Source organism: Pelodiscus sinensis, chromosome 6 (genome assembly GCF_049634645.1).
Source record: "Pelodiscus sinensis isolate JC-2024 chromosome 6, ASM4963464v1, whole genome shotgun sequence".
Lineage (NCBI taxonomy): Eukaryota > Metazoa > Chordata > Testudines > Trionychidae > Pelodiscus > Pelodiscus sinensis.
In genome coordinates, this window is record NC_134716.1 from 59,145,488 (window position 1) to 59,158,861 (window position 13,374).

The window sequence follows — 13,374 nt, forward strand, 5'->3', positions numbered from 1 at the left end:
CCAATTTATCAGATCAAACAGGCTCAGACAATAATACAGTCATTCTCACTATCCAGGATAAGGCAGATAAACAGGAGTATATGTTACAACATGTGTGCGACTTTGAAGTGGTCTTGACAGTTTTTTCTTGCTTTAGAGTCTTACCTTATTGTGTCATCCTTACTTTACATCAAAAACATCCCCTTGGAAAGCAACAAGCATATTGTATCATTCACTAACTACTACATTTACACACGTGTCGTGCTTGACAGTATGCAGTTGTTTCTTCATATTTATTTTTAATTTTAAAACCTTAAAGGATCCAATCCTCATCTGGAAAAAAAAGGCACTGATAACTCAGTGGTGCCCCTCTGATTTAGATAAGTTAAGGACCTGGACACTAGAAGCTTATTAGGAGAGGATCTAGCAGTGTACAAGAAGTAATGCTTCAGGCCAGGTTTACACTATGGGGAAAGGTCAAATTAAGATATGCAACTTCGACTACATTAATTAGGTAGCTGGAGTCAACGTAACTTATTTTGAGTTTCTGCACCACCTCCACAGCAGGTGAGTTTAATTTAGCAGGTTAAATTTAGTTTAATTCACTAAACCCACTAAATGGAACTCTGGAAGATCCATTGAGGCAGAGTTAATCTTTATAGTGAAGACATGGCCATAGACTGAAAGCCCCTTTGATCACACACCTCTCTTTGCCTTTCTCTAAATCACCATGGACAATGGCACAAATTCTATGGATTAAAGAAGAGGCAAGATGGAATTGCAGGCATTATAACTAACACAATTCAATGGTTAGGTTTGTCTGAGGACAGCACTTTCTGGAGTAACAAGGCTGATATGAAACTATTTCCCCTGAGTGCAAAAGATGCTAGGACTTTTTGGAATCTTCAGGATTAGCCAAGGACAAACCTGCAATGCTTGGGCCCTTTGCTTTTCTAATCTACTATACTGATATACATTCAGAATAACTCCCACTGATTTCAATGGATTTATAGCAGTATAAATGAAATCAAAATCTGATTCCATTTTCTTCCTGTTCCCAAGTCCAGGCAGCAGGCTTTGCAGAGTTGTGGTGCGGCAGTTGACTGTACCACCACCACCAGTTGCCTTGTGAATCTTTCAGTGCTGTTAATATGGCATCACAGATGTTGCTCCATACAAACAGTATTACTTCAGGTTAATCTTTAGGCTGATTCCTACAGGTACCATAGAACAGTTGCACATTCTGTAGCCTTACTTTTTCTGCTGTGAATACCTGTTGGCCTGGTACAGCCCTTTAGGATGGAGCTGACCACAGCGTCACTATACATGGATGGTGCTGAACATAGCCCACTTGATTTGTCATAGTTGCACCATCTGGTTCCTCTCTTATGGGTCGGATGGAATCATTTGGGATTTCACAAATAGATATTTCTTTAAGTCTACTGAACTTTGACTATAATTCTCAGACATTTTTAAATATTTTCTCACTGAAGGCTCTAAACCCCACTATAACTTCTTGTGTTAACAGATTTGACAATATGCCCAGTGACAACTCCAGCTGTAGATCATTGTTGAATGTGTGACTTATTAACTTTCATTCAGGTAACCCTGGAGGATGTATTTGCAGTCTCAAATCTCTTCAAATATTGACCTCTTTAAAAATCAGATGTTCCAGGCAAACACTCCTAAATCTATGATGCATATATTGTGAAATAAATTACTGATTAAACCATGGAATGTGCAGCATAATTAAGACCATTACTCTGTCCTGTCAGAGCTATAATTGACCACTCTGGGAAAAGTGCTCATTTTTTGAGGAGTACAGGAGCTGCGGAAAAAGCTCCCTGCTGTTGGCAGAGCCACGGCTACACTTTACTTTCACTTTCGACACTGAGCCTGATCGGCACAGCGTTGGAACGTGAGTATGCAAATGAAGCCCGGGATATTTAAATCCTGGGCTCATTTGCACTTCCGAAGTGCTTGATTTGCATCCCTCTCTCGGGAGGGGGATGCAGTCTAGACACTGCCAAAGGGAAACAAGAAGACATTTTATAAATATATTAGAAGCAAGAGGAAGACCAAGTACAGGGGAGGCCCATTGCTCAGTGATGAAGGAGAAACAATAACAGGAAACTTGGAAATGGCAGAGATGCTTAATGACTTCTTTTTTCGGTCTTCACCAAGAAGTCTGATGATGAAGGAATGCCTAACATAGTGAATGCTAGTGGGAAGGGTAGGTTTAGAAGATAAAATTTAAAAAAAAGAACAAGTTAAAAATCACTTAGAAAAGTTAGATGCCTGGAAGTCACCAGAGCCTGATGAAATGCATCCTAAAATACTCAACGAGCTGATAGAGGAGGTGTCTGAGCCTTTAGCTATAATCCTTGAAAAATCATGGAAGATGGGAGAAATTCCAGAAGACTGGAAAAGGACAAATATAGTCCCCATCTATAAAAAGGGAAATAAGAACAACCCAGGAAAGTACAGGCCAGTCAGTTTAACTTCTGTGCCAGGAAAGATAATGGTGCAAGTAATTAAGGAATTCAGCTGCAAAAACCTGGAATATAATAAGGTGATAGGTAACAGCCAGCATGGATTTTTTTAAAATAAACAAATCATGTCAAACCCATCTGATAGCTTTCTTTGATAGGATAACGAGTCTGGTGGATAAGGGAGAAGCGGAGGACATGGTATACCTAGACTTTAGTAAGGCATTTGATATGGTCTCGCATTATATTCTTATCAGATAAATTAGGCAAATACAACTTAGATTGGGCTACTATAAGGCATAGTATAACTGGCTGGAGAACCATTCTCAGAGAGTAGTTATTAACGGTTCACAATCCTGCTGGAAAGGCACAACAAGTGGAGTTCTGCAGGGATCTGTTTTGGGACCGGTTCTATTCAGTATCTTCATCAACAATTTGGATATTGGCATAGAGAGTACGCTTATTAAGTTTGCAGATGATAGGAAGCTGGGAGGGGTTGCAAGTGTTTTGGATGATAGGGTCATAATTCAAAATGATCTGGACAAACTGGAGAAATGGTCTGAGGTAAATAGGATGAAGTTTAATAACGATAAATGCAAAGTACTCCACTTAGGAAGGAGCAATCGGTTTCACACATACAGAATGGGAAGCAACTGTTTAGGAAGGAGTACGGCAAAAAGGGATTCTAGGGGCATAGTGGTCCACAAGCTAAATATGAGTCAACAGTGTGACACTGTTGCAAAAAAAGCAAACATGATTCTAGGATGCATTAACAGGAATGTTGTGAGCAAGACACGAGAAGTCATTATTCTGCTCTACTCTGTGCTGATTAGGCCTCAGTTGGAGTATTGTGTCCAGTTCTGAGCACCACATTTCAAGAAAGATTTGGAGAAGGTTCAGAGAAGAGCAACAAGAATGATTAAAGGTCTTGAGAACATGATCTATGAAGGAAGACTGAAAGAATTGGGTTTGTTTAGTTTGGAAAGGAGAAAACTGAGAGGGGACCTGATAGCAGTTTTCAGGTATCTAAAAGGGTGTCACAAGGAGGAGGGAGAAAAATTGTTCTCCTTGACCTCTGAGGATAGGAGAAGAAACAATGGACTTAAACTACAGAAAGCGTGGTTTAGGTTGTACATTAGGAAAAACTTCCTAACTGTCAGGGTGGTTAAACACTGGAATAAGTTGCCTAGAGGGGTTATGGAATCTCCATCTCTGGAGATATTTAAGAGCAGGTTAGATAGACCTCTATCAGAGATGGTCTAGATGGTACTGAGTCCTGCCATGAGGGCAGGGGACTGGACTCGATGACTTTTCGAGATTCCTTCCCGTTTTAGTGTTCTATGATTCTATAATACATTAAAACATACATACAGTTTATAATAAAAACCTAGAATTTTACCCTTTACAGCATTTACCTCAATGCAGAAAGCATTACATCAATGCAGAAAGATCACTATCCTACCATGCAATTTGTCACCATTTCACATTTAGTGTTTTGGGAAGAGTCTGCAAGGTCTCTTGTGGGCAAATATGTCACATGGGGTGATTGGGAACATGGTTTCAACGTCCCATGATACAGTTTTTACCATCCTATAATTTTATCTTCATTTCACAATATTTCATGCCTATTTACCAAAGACCTGGAAACCTGCACACCTGCCATCTCTGTGAGAAGCATGGATCCTGCACAGCTCTGCACTACTGTGATGAGCTTTGTGAATGCAATGTGCCCAATCCTGCAGTATTTGCAGAGCCACCAGACTAAGCCTCTCCAAACCTCACCTAATTCTTCTCACCTCAGGGCTCAAGCTAGGGCTCAGGGTGGGCTGGGGTTCAGGACAGTTCTGGCAAGTGGGCCAAGGCTGACTTGGGGTGGCTCGGGGGGGGGGGCAGAGCGCAGAGTGGATCTGGTGGTCAGGTTCGTGCACAGGACAGCTCGACACATTGTGTGGCTCTGGTGGACAGGCCAGGAATAAGGGCAGTTCAGACAGCTGGCCAAGGATACTTGGGTTGCTGTGGAGGGCATGGTGCTCCTCTAGCCCCCAGAAGGTTAGAGTGGGGGATATGAGTGGGCAGGGCCTCAGATAGAAGGGACAAAGGGCTAGCCTCTCAAATGGGGATTCACATGTCACCTATGCCAAATACATTGATAGCACTGAAGAGAGATTCAGCTACTGCAGGGCTACTCAGCTTTGGAAGACCCCGGGGCCACACTGATACAGTACATGCTAAGGGCTGCAACTTAAGTGTAGTTGCATGTATATGCAAATAGCTTCATTCACACTGATGGGCATGAATACAGAGATGAAGGCAAGACTAAACACACAGGCCCCATTTAAGTCACTTCTGCTGATACTACTAAAATGCAGTATTTACCCGATTTCCACCCATATGACAGCACTTTTAATGAGCAAAGACAGTCCAGGAATTTAACTACTAAAACGCATATCAACAGAAGACCTTTATAGATTAACAACTATTTTGTTTTGGCTCCCACCCACGGGCCATGTGTTGAGCCCCACATAAACCCAAACCAAACCTCAAGCCATAAACAAGTGGCCCGTGGGCCGCATGTTGAGTAGCCCTGAACTACTGGCTCAGCAGGTGCAGAATGACAGCTGAATGTACTTTGGGTAGATTGAAGTACACTGCCATTATTTACTCATGACATTAGATATCAGTGAAAAAAATCCCAATGTTTATCCTTCATCATATCTGTGAAGCAAAGAGGGGAAAGTTGCAGCTGTGCTGGAGGTAGAGCAGCTGTTTGAACAGCCGGACTCCAGGGCTATTCGAAGAGCTCAGTGCAGAACTATATGGCTTGGGGTGGGGGCTTTAAAAGAGCATTTTAATAGTGTGCCAGAGTACTGTATTATGGTGTACTGTGCTTTAGCTGGCCCTGGTGTTTTGGGGCTTTTAGAAATCATGTGGTGCTTTAGTGCACAGATATGCATAGAACACTGTTGTTGCACCTATTGCTGGATGTACAGCTATGATTATAACATTGTTTGTCACTCATCCTATGAATTGTCACCCTGTAGAGCCACAAGTGAATGGGTGCTTTCCGAACCACTAGGCACTTTGCAACATATGTTGTGCAGTCAACTTCTCCATAGAGTGAAAAGAGAGGTGAGTGAATAACTGAACTGTTTTATGCCCCTTAGTTTTGTTTGTTTTTTTGGTTTTTTCTTACACTTGTTCATCTTTAATCATGAATTCACATTATGAATAAAAGTAGGGTTTGTTAAAGATTCATCATACTTAGCACTGCAGTTAAGATTGTAAGAATTTACTGTACATGGCCCTTATCCTTCCAATTGCTCATCCAACAAAACTACAGAAGATCACATTTTAATATTTCTGTTGTTTGGAAAGTTAAAAAGCATACTTCACCCCTACCCAAAAACCCTTTATACAGCATAAAAAAGCAAAAAACGGGATAAGCAGGTCCCCTTTAAGTTCTCCAGGCTCTGCAGTACACAAGAAACCACTGTACCCCATGGTTTTAATGTTTATTTTATGCTAGAGTCCCCTACCACCATCCCATCCCCAGTTGGCTCTTAATATGATGCATGTACACAACACGGTTTATAGAAAGAGAAATCTGTATGACAAACAACCTGAGATATACATTCACTTTTAGGTTTCACTGATAAAAATGCCCAACTTGTTGCTAAGCAAACATCATCCTCTAGAATGCCACGCATGCTGTTGTGCTGATTAAACAACACAGTACTGCATTTAATCAGTTATAACTGAGTCACAAATTCAAAAGCTTGGATTGTTCACTTAATTAAAGGTTTTGGTTCTAGCAACTTAGGGCTTCAGTTGGCCTACTCTACAAAAGTAAGTTGATGTAAGCCAGTTTGCATTGACCTAGTAGTACATGTGTTTAACATAAATGTATCTTCTCCCAATAGAAGTGCACTCTTACAGTGAAGCAGTAATACCACCTCCACAAGCTGTGCTAAGCTATGGTTGATGTACTGAGGTCAACACGGTGCAAATGCAGATACTGCATTACTTATGGTGACCTTAACAGTCCTCCAGAAGCTATCCCACAATGCCCAACACTGATTGCTCTGGTGACAATTGTGAGCATTACTCCCCAGTGTCCTGGAGACCAACAGGCCCCCTGCCCTTCTGAAAAACCCTAACCCATCTGAAAAAGCAGATGCATTCCCTGGACCTCTGGTATCCCATAAAAACTCTGCAAAAGGAATATACATTTATAGCTTGTCACATTGTTGGGCAAAATCTCCTGAAAGCAACTGCATTTATTTTTCACTAATAATATAAAGCAGAGCAAACAGTCTAATTGATACGAATATTTTAAGCGTTTTTTTCTTTGATCTTAACTATCTGGCACAGATATGACCATGTAGATGACTTTTCACTTGTATACAGAGATAAAGTAAAAGTTTGTCTGTGCTTCAGTGTTGTGCATCAGCTATTGTGCATCAGCCTGTTACTCAAATACAGATTTCCCTGGTGTGGCAACATCTGTGGTCTGGCACGGACTACAGATTTTCCTGGACCATAAACCCAGAAACAAGGAGGTCTGGAGGCAAGGCAGGGCAGGAGCAATGTAGGGGGCATAGCAACTCATCTGGGAGCGCAGTGAAGGGGAGAAGGACAGGTGGTATAGTGGGGAGTTCTGACCTCAGCAGAGCTCCCTGGCCCCAGTGGCCAAGGAGCTTAAGCCTGACAGCGGCCATGGAGCTCCGGCTGCAGCCAGGGAGCTCTAACCCCAACAGCAGCCAGGGTGCTCTTGTCCTGGCTGCAGAGCTCCTATCCTGTTCTGGCTCCATTGGCCAGGGAGCACCAATCCCAGCAGCAGCCAGGGAGCTCTGGCCCCAAATGCGTAGCCAGGTGGCTGTGAAGCTCTGCCCTGAATGTGCAGCTGTGGCTGTGGTGCTCCAGCCCTGGCAGTTGCAGGGCCAGCAGCATCTAGAGAGCCCTGGAGAGTGCATGGGGAGGGGGGCAGGCAGAAAACAGTAGTGCGCTCTGGGATGCGGCTTGCTTTTCATCCCATTCCTGGATGCTAAAGGAGTGAGGGGGAAATGCTTGCATTCCATGCATGCCTCTCACAGCTGGCTGGTGAAGGGAGCTCAGGTTTAATTGCTCACATTAAGAAGAGCAACAGCAGTAAATAGAAAGTTTATAAAAACATCAAAGAAGAAGATCTGGTTTGTAGATCTTTGGGTGGTAGATATGTAAAAATAATTGCAACATACAAATTAATAACGCAGAAGGCTGTGATTGCACAGTTGCTTGCAGGACTGCAGACTGAATTATCTATTAACCTAAGGCACAATTATGATTTACTGGAACCCTGACAGACAGTCTCTTCTGAATACATTGGCTTGGAAATTGAACTGCCTCGATGTGGCTCCCTTCAGGACTAGGACTAAGACCAAGTGGTATGGAAAAACTAACAGGTACAGCCCAAATATACACTTTTCTGTAGGGAGAAGACCTCAATATCTAAAGCCTTAAATAAAGTACCTCTTGCAATCTCTAAAATGTAACTTGAAAGCTTAAATGCTTTGGAATAAAAGCCTCCCAAGTGGTAGCATAATATTTCTCTGATGAATGTTTTACACTCAAACCTATTAGTCCTTAGACTCATGTTCCATGTTGGAATCCAATCATATTTTGATGATCTGGGCCTATATGTATGTTAACTGTTTATGTGTGTGTTAAAGCCCCACAATATATACTTCATCATAACACAGCAGTCTAATACTCTCCTTTAAAACTCTGACCTCAATAGAAAAATATTCACTGGTTGGTTTGCATTGTATAGTTGAAGAATTGGAAGAAATAAACAACTCCTTTTCAGAGCCTATTGAAACAGAAAACGGAGAGCTCTCTGTCTTTCACGCCCTCCCCAAATGACTTCATATTCTGCAAAATAACTCTTGCCCTTACCGATATACCACGTGGTTAATTGATTTGCCTGTTAAGCTTTACAAAGGAGAAAAGCACTTCATTTCACAAGAGATCATTTCACAATTCTTTGTAAGATGCAGTTATCAAATGGATAAGAATTTATGATCACAAAACACATCCTATATCACTGCACCAGACATCTGCTGCAGCATAGGTGGCAAGCATATTGATGGCGAGCATGTTCATATTGTTTAAAATTTTATTTGTGTAAGTAAAACAGTACAAGGCATACTCACTAGGGAGCAGAGTATGGTCAGCCTTAACATTGACTTTAATACGCTTTACTTTGCCATATAACATTTTAAATAAGATTTTATTGTGCAGAATATATATCTGAGAAATGAGAGACAAGCAAAGGGCCAAATCTTCAACTCCTGTGAATGAACAAAGCTCCATTAGTTTCCATGGAGTTACACTTATTTTCACCAACTGAGCTGCTAGCTTATAACAATTTACTTTCTGTAAGTTCACCAGTAGAACCCTGTAAATCCATGGATATCTGCTTTATATCCGTAAGTATCCACATCCGTGGATGAAGAAATCTGTGGCACATTTTTGCAAATACAGATGCAGATACAGATTTTGTATCCATTCAGGGCTCTATCCATAGCTGCATTTTAAACATAACAAACTACTATAACAAACAAGGCTATGAAAAGGGAGAAATGTGGGAGGGGAGAGGAAAAGAACTAACGAGAAACTGGATGATAGTAAGTGGCTTTAAATCCTGCCCTGTGAAGGACAATAGCTAGACATATTCAGATTTCATTTAGAAATAGGTATTAAACATTCTAAGCAATAATATAGGCAATAAAATCACATAAGCACAAGGTTGTGACTGTAGACAGAATTTGGCCTTTCTGGTGTCTATCTGGAAAACAAAAAATAGAAGTAAAGAATACAAATATATATTATACTTTACATAAAATACTGATGCAATAGGGTTTGGATAAACAGAAGCTCAACTGGGCAATGAGTATGTGCCTGAACTCCAGAAGAGCATCTGTTCATTGTTTTGGGTAGGCATCGGCCACCATCACAGACGGCATTCAGATTGTACCAGTTCAAGACACAAGCAGAAGGACCTGTTTGGTTTCATTATCAGGACAGGTGAAATCCATGGATTTTCCAAAGATCTAATGAAATCTGGCTATTTTAATATGCTGTTTCACTTCTGTTCACCGTTGACAGGGTCCAAAGCCATTGCTGTGTCCATTATGAATGACAGATTAACAACAACTTAGTCTTATATAAATTTTCTAAGGAGGGACCCCTGAAAGTTGATGTTCCAGAAACAGGAGAGACTACCTAGGGAAGACTGGGCTCTGGACCTGAACCTGTGGGTCTAGATTAGAACTGAGCAAAGTGATATTTAATATGACTGATTCACTCTGTGTTTTGTGGAGATGTTGATTTGCTTCACCAATCTGAAGTCAGTGGTTGGATTTCCTTATTCATCCTCATGTATTTTCTTTTAATAATAGGGTTTCTAATGCATTCAGCTAGATGTACTCTGCACTTTGTAGAGAATACAGCAGTTGCTGGTTGCAAAGCCACAATTTGCAGTTGCGGTTTGTGTGCCTCCATCAAGCAGTGAGTATTCAATGGGAGTGATCATTTAATCACATTCAAAAAGAATGTTTGCTGTAGTTTAAGTACAAAGGCATTTGACATCTATCTTCCCTGCTGCCGTGCCTCACATAGCTAGTACAATTCTGCCAAATGTGAAATAGTTTATTGCCAGAAGTACTTGTTAGGAAAGCAAGCTTTTGTCTTTTAAACCCCTGGATTCAAGAAAAATGCTGTGGGTGATTTGCAGTAAGCATTCTGTATTACTTCCAGCTAAGCCATCCATCCTCCTGGTTTCCTAGAGTTCCCATGTCTTATTAGAAGATGTTCACCAAAGCCTCCTAACTAGTAAATTCCCTGAGATCTTTCGGAAAATAGTAGTATTTAGATTCTCCTTAAATTAGACTTCACTTGAGCTCTGAACCTCAAACAAGGAGTTAGCTATATCCTTAGGCTGTGTCTACATTGGCATGATTTTGTGCAAAAGCAGTTGCTTTTGCACCAAAACATGCTGCCTGTCTACACTGGCGGGGAGTTCTTGCGCAAACACACTGACGTTCTAATGTAAGAAATCATTGCTTTTTGCGCAAGAACTATGATGCTCCCACTCAGGAATAAGCCCTCTTGCGCAAGTGTTCTTGCGCAAGAAGCCGGTGTAGACAGGCAACATGAATTTCTTGCGCAAGAAAGCCCGATGGTTAAAATGGCCATCGGAGCTTTCTTGCACAAAAGAGCATCTGCACTGGCACGGATGATTTTGCGCAAAAGCAGATCTCTTGTGCAAAAGCACATGCCAGTGTAGACACTCTCTTGCGCAAATACTCTAATGCAAAAACTCTTGCGTTAAAGAGTAGTTGCGCAAAATCTTGCCAATGTAGACGTAGCGTTGGTGTCCAGGTCTAAACGTGAAGAATATATAAATAATCTCTATTTACCTTAGAGAGGAGGTGAGTGAGAGGGGAGATGACAAAAGTACAAAATCATGAGCCACACAGAGAAGTTAAATTAGGAACTTCTATTCACCCTTTTCATAATATAAGTGCCAAGGGCCATCCAACGGAAATGAAAGGTAACAAGATCAAAGCAAGAAAAGAAAATATTCTTTCCCAGTGCACAATTAGCAAATAGAATGCATTGCTATAGGATAGTGATAGAAATGTAGCCGTGTTAGTCTGGGGTAGCTGAAGCAAAATGCAGGACAATGTAGCACTTTAAAGACTAACAAGATGGTTTATTAGATGATGAGCTTTCGTGGGCCAGACCCACTTCCTCAGATCAAATAGTGGAAGAAAATAGTCACAACCATATATACCAAAGGATACAATTAAAAAAAAATGAACACATATGAAAAGGACAAATCACATTTCAGAACAGGAGGGGGATGCAGGGGGGGGGAGGAAGGAAGGTAAGTGTCTGTGAATTGATATTAGAGGTGGGGAGAGTGGGACGTCTGTCAGCTAATGGTATAAGAGGTGATAATTGGGGAAGCTATCTTGGTAATGGGTAAGATAGTTTGCGCATTTGTTCATTCCTTCCCGGGGAGTGTCGAATTTTAACATGAATGACAGTTCAGAGGATTCTCTTTCAAGTGCAGATGTAAAAGGTCTTTGTAGCAGAATGCAGGTGGTTAAGTCATTGAGAGAGTGTCCTTTCTGGTTAAAATGTCAAGAAACTGGTTTTTCTTTGTGATCTTGTCTGATATCTGTTTTGTGGGCATTAATTCTTTTGCTATAGGATAGCATTGAGGACAAGAACTAAGCAGAGTTCAAAAGAGATCGGACATTTACAGGGATAGTAAAAATATCCAGTGTTATCACAGGGAATATTGAAAAATCAGAGTTCTGAATGGGACGTAAGCCCTCAAGCTTCAGGGAATATTCTAAACTTATGCCACTTGGGTTAGGAGGAAACATTATTTGGGTGCAGGTTATCACATAACTGCTTAATACGGTGTACCTGCCACTGTTTTCAGAAGTACTAGTTACTGTCGCTGACAGGATGCTAGATTAGATGGACCCACTGGTCTGATACAATATGGCATTTCCTATGAGCTAGTTACCTAGAAAGGAAATGTCTTACAAATCATATTTATAGTCCTAAAAAGTCTTTGTTCCAGATTCTGTAACACTCAGTTGAATCCCTCCTACATCATGGGACAAATGGTCCTGCTCATCTCCACACAACCCTGTAGAAACTGAAAAGCATTATAGGAGTTTTAGGAAAGCTCCTAAAGGTTCTTGGTATCACCTTTAATATTGTAATATTACACTATAATTCAATTGAAAAACACATCTGAGCATGTAAAGAAATTAAGCACAAGGTACTATGAACTTGTAAGGGGAAAGGCTCTTGAAAAACTATTTTAGTTAAATAGCACCCCCTAGTGTATTTAAGAATTATGGTAGGTAGCAAAACAAGCAACCATGGGGAAAAAAATCATCAGTTGGTTTCCTTGCAGGTCAGCATATATGCACAGTTGGAGGTATGTGAATTTGGCAGGGTTTGCAATGAGTTTAATACATTGAACCCTGCAAGATGGTTTAAGGTAGGGGTTCCCAACCTGGGGTATGTGTACCCCCAGGGGGTATGAGAAGCTTGTCAAGGAGGTACGGGGAATATTTGGTAAATAACTAGATTATCCTAATTGAAATATTCCAAAAGTAGTAGTGTTAGTGGAAAAATTGTGGATTCTAGAGTCTAGAATTTATTTCCTTTCATATTGAATAGGGGGTATGGGAAGGTTTACTAAAAGCCAAGGGAGTACAGGGACAAAAAAGGTTGGGAACCCCTGGTTTACGGAGACTGGAAGAGAATCAAATCCTGCAGATTCACACAGTGATCTCAAACTTCCAAAGCTTATCTTTGTCTCAGTCAACAATCCCTGGGACCTCCACTTCTTATTTCAAATGTAATCAAGGATGGGAGGATATCCTGGCCTGAACAATACTATGTGTTGGTTTACTAGAGGTGAATAATTCATTTCAGTTACACTGAACTATAGGAAAAAAGGAGACTTGAGGTTAGTAAATACACTGGACCATATGCACAAGTGATTTTAAAGTGTGGTATTACTTCCCCTACACTACAATATGACTTAGCACAAATCAGAATGGTAATAAACACGTGTGTTACAGGTGCCAGGGACAATCAGGATTAGGTTTTCAAGTATGAGGAGCAACATACTATTGATGGCCCTTTTCATTTTACACAACCTTACCAATGTGAAAAATTATTTAGATGTCAAAATGTAATTAATTTCAAATTTGATAGCCAAGATTTTTGATAGGTATATAAATAGTAACTGTATTTTGACACATTGGTTAAAGTGGCAGTAGTTAACTCATGTATAACTTTACATCTTGGTAAAATATATGTACAGTGG

The 13,374-nt window shown here is 40.8% G+C and overlaps 1 long non-coding RNA gene across 1 annotated transcript; it reads left to right on the top strand.

Annotated features, from left to right (window-relative positions):
• The first annotated feature begins 974 nt into the window (after window positions 1-974).
• LOC142829881 (uncharacterized) lies at window positions 975-10,269 on the top strand. Its single transcript, XR_012904767.1, has 3 exons — window positions 975-1,897; window positions 5,512-5,597; window positions 9,908-10,269. It is a non-coding gene; the product is annotated as an uncharacterized LOC142829881 (long non-coding RNA).
• Window positions 10,270-13,374: the final 3,105 nt, after the last annotated feature.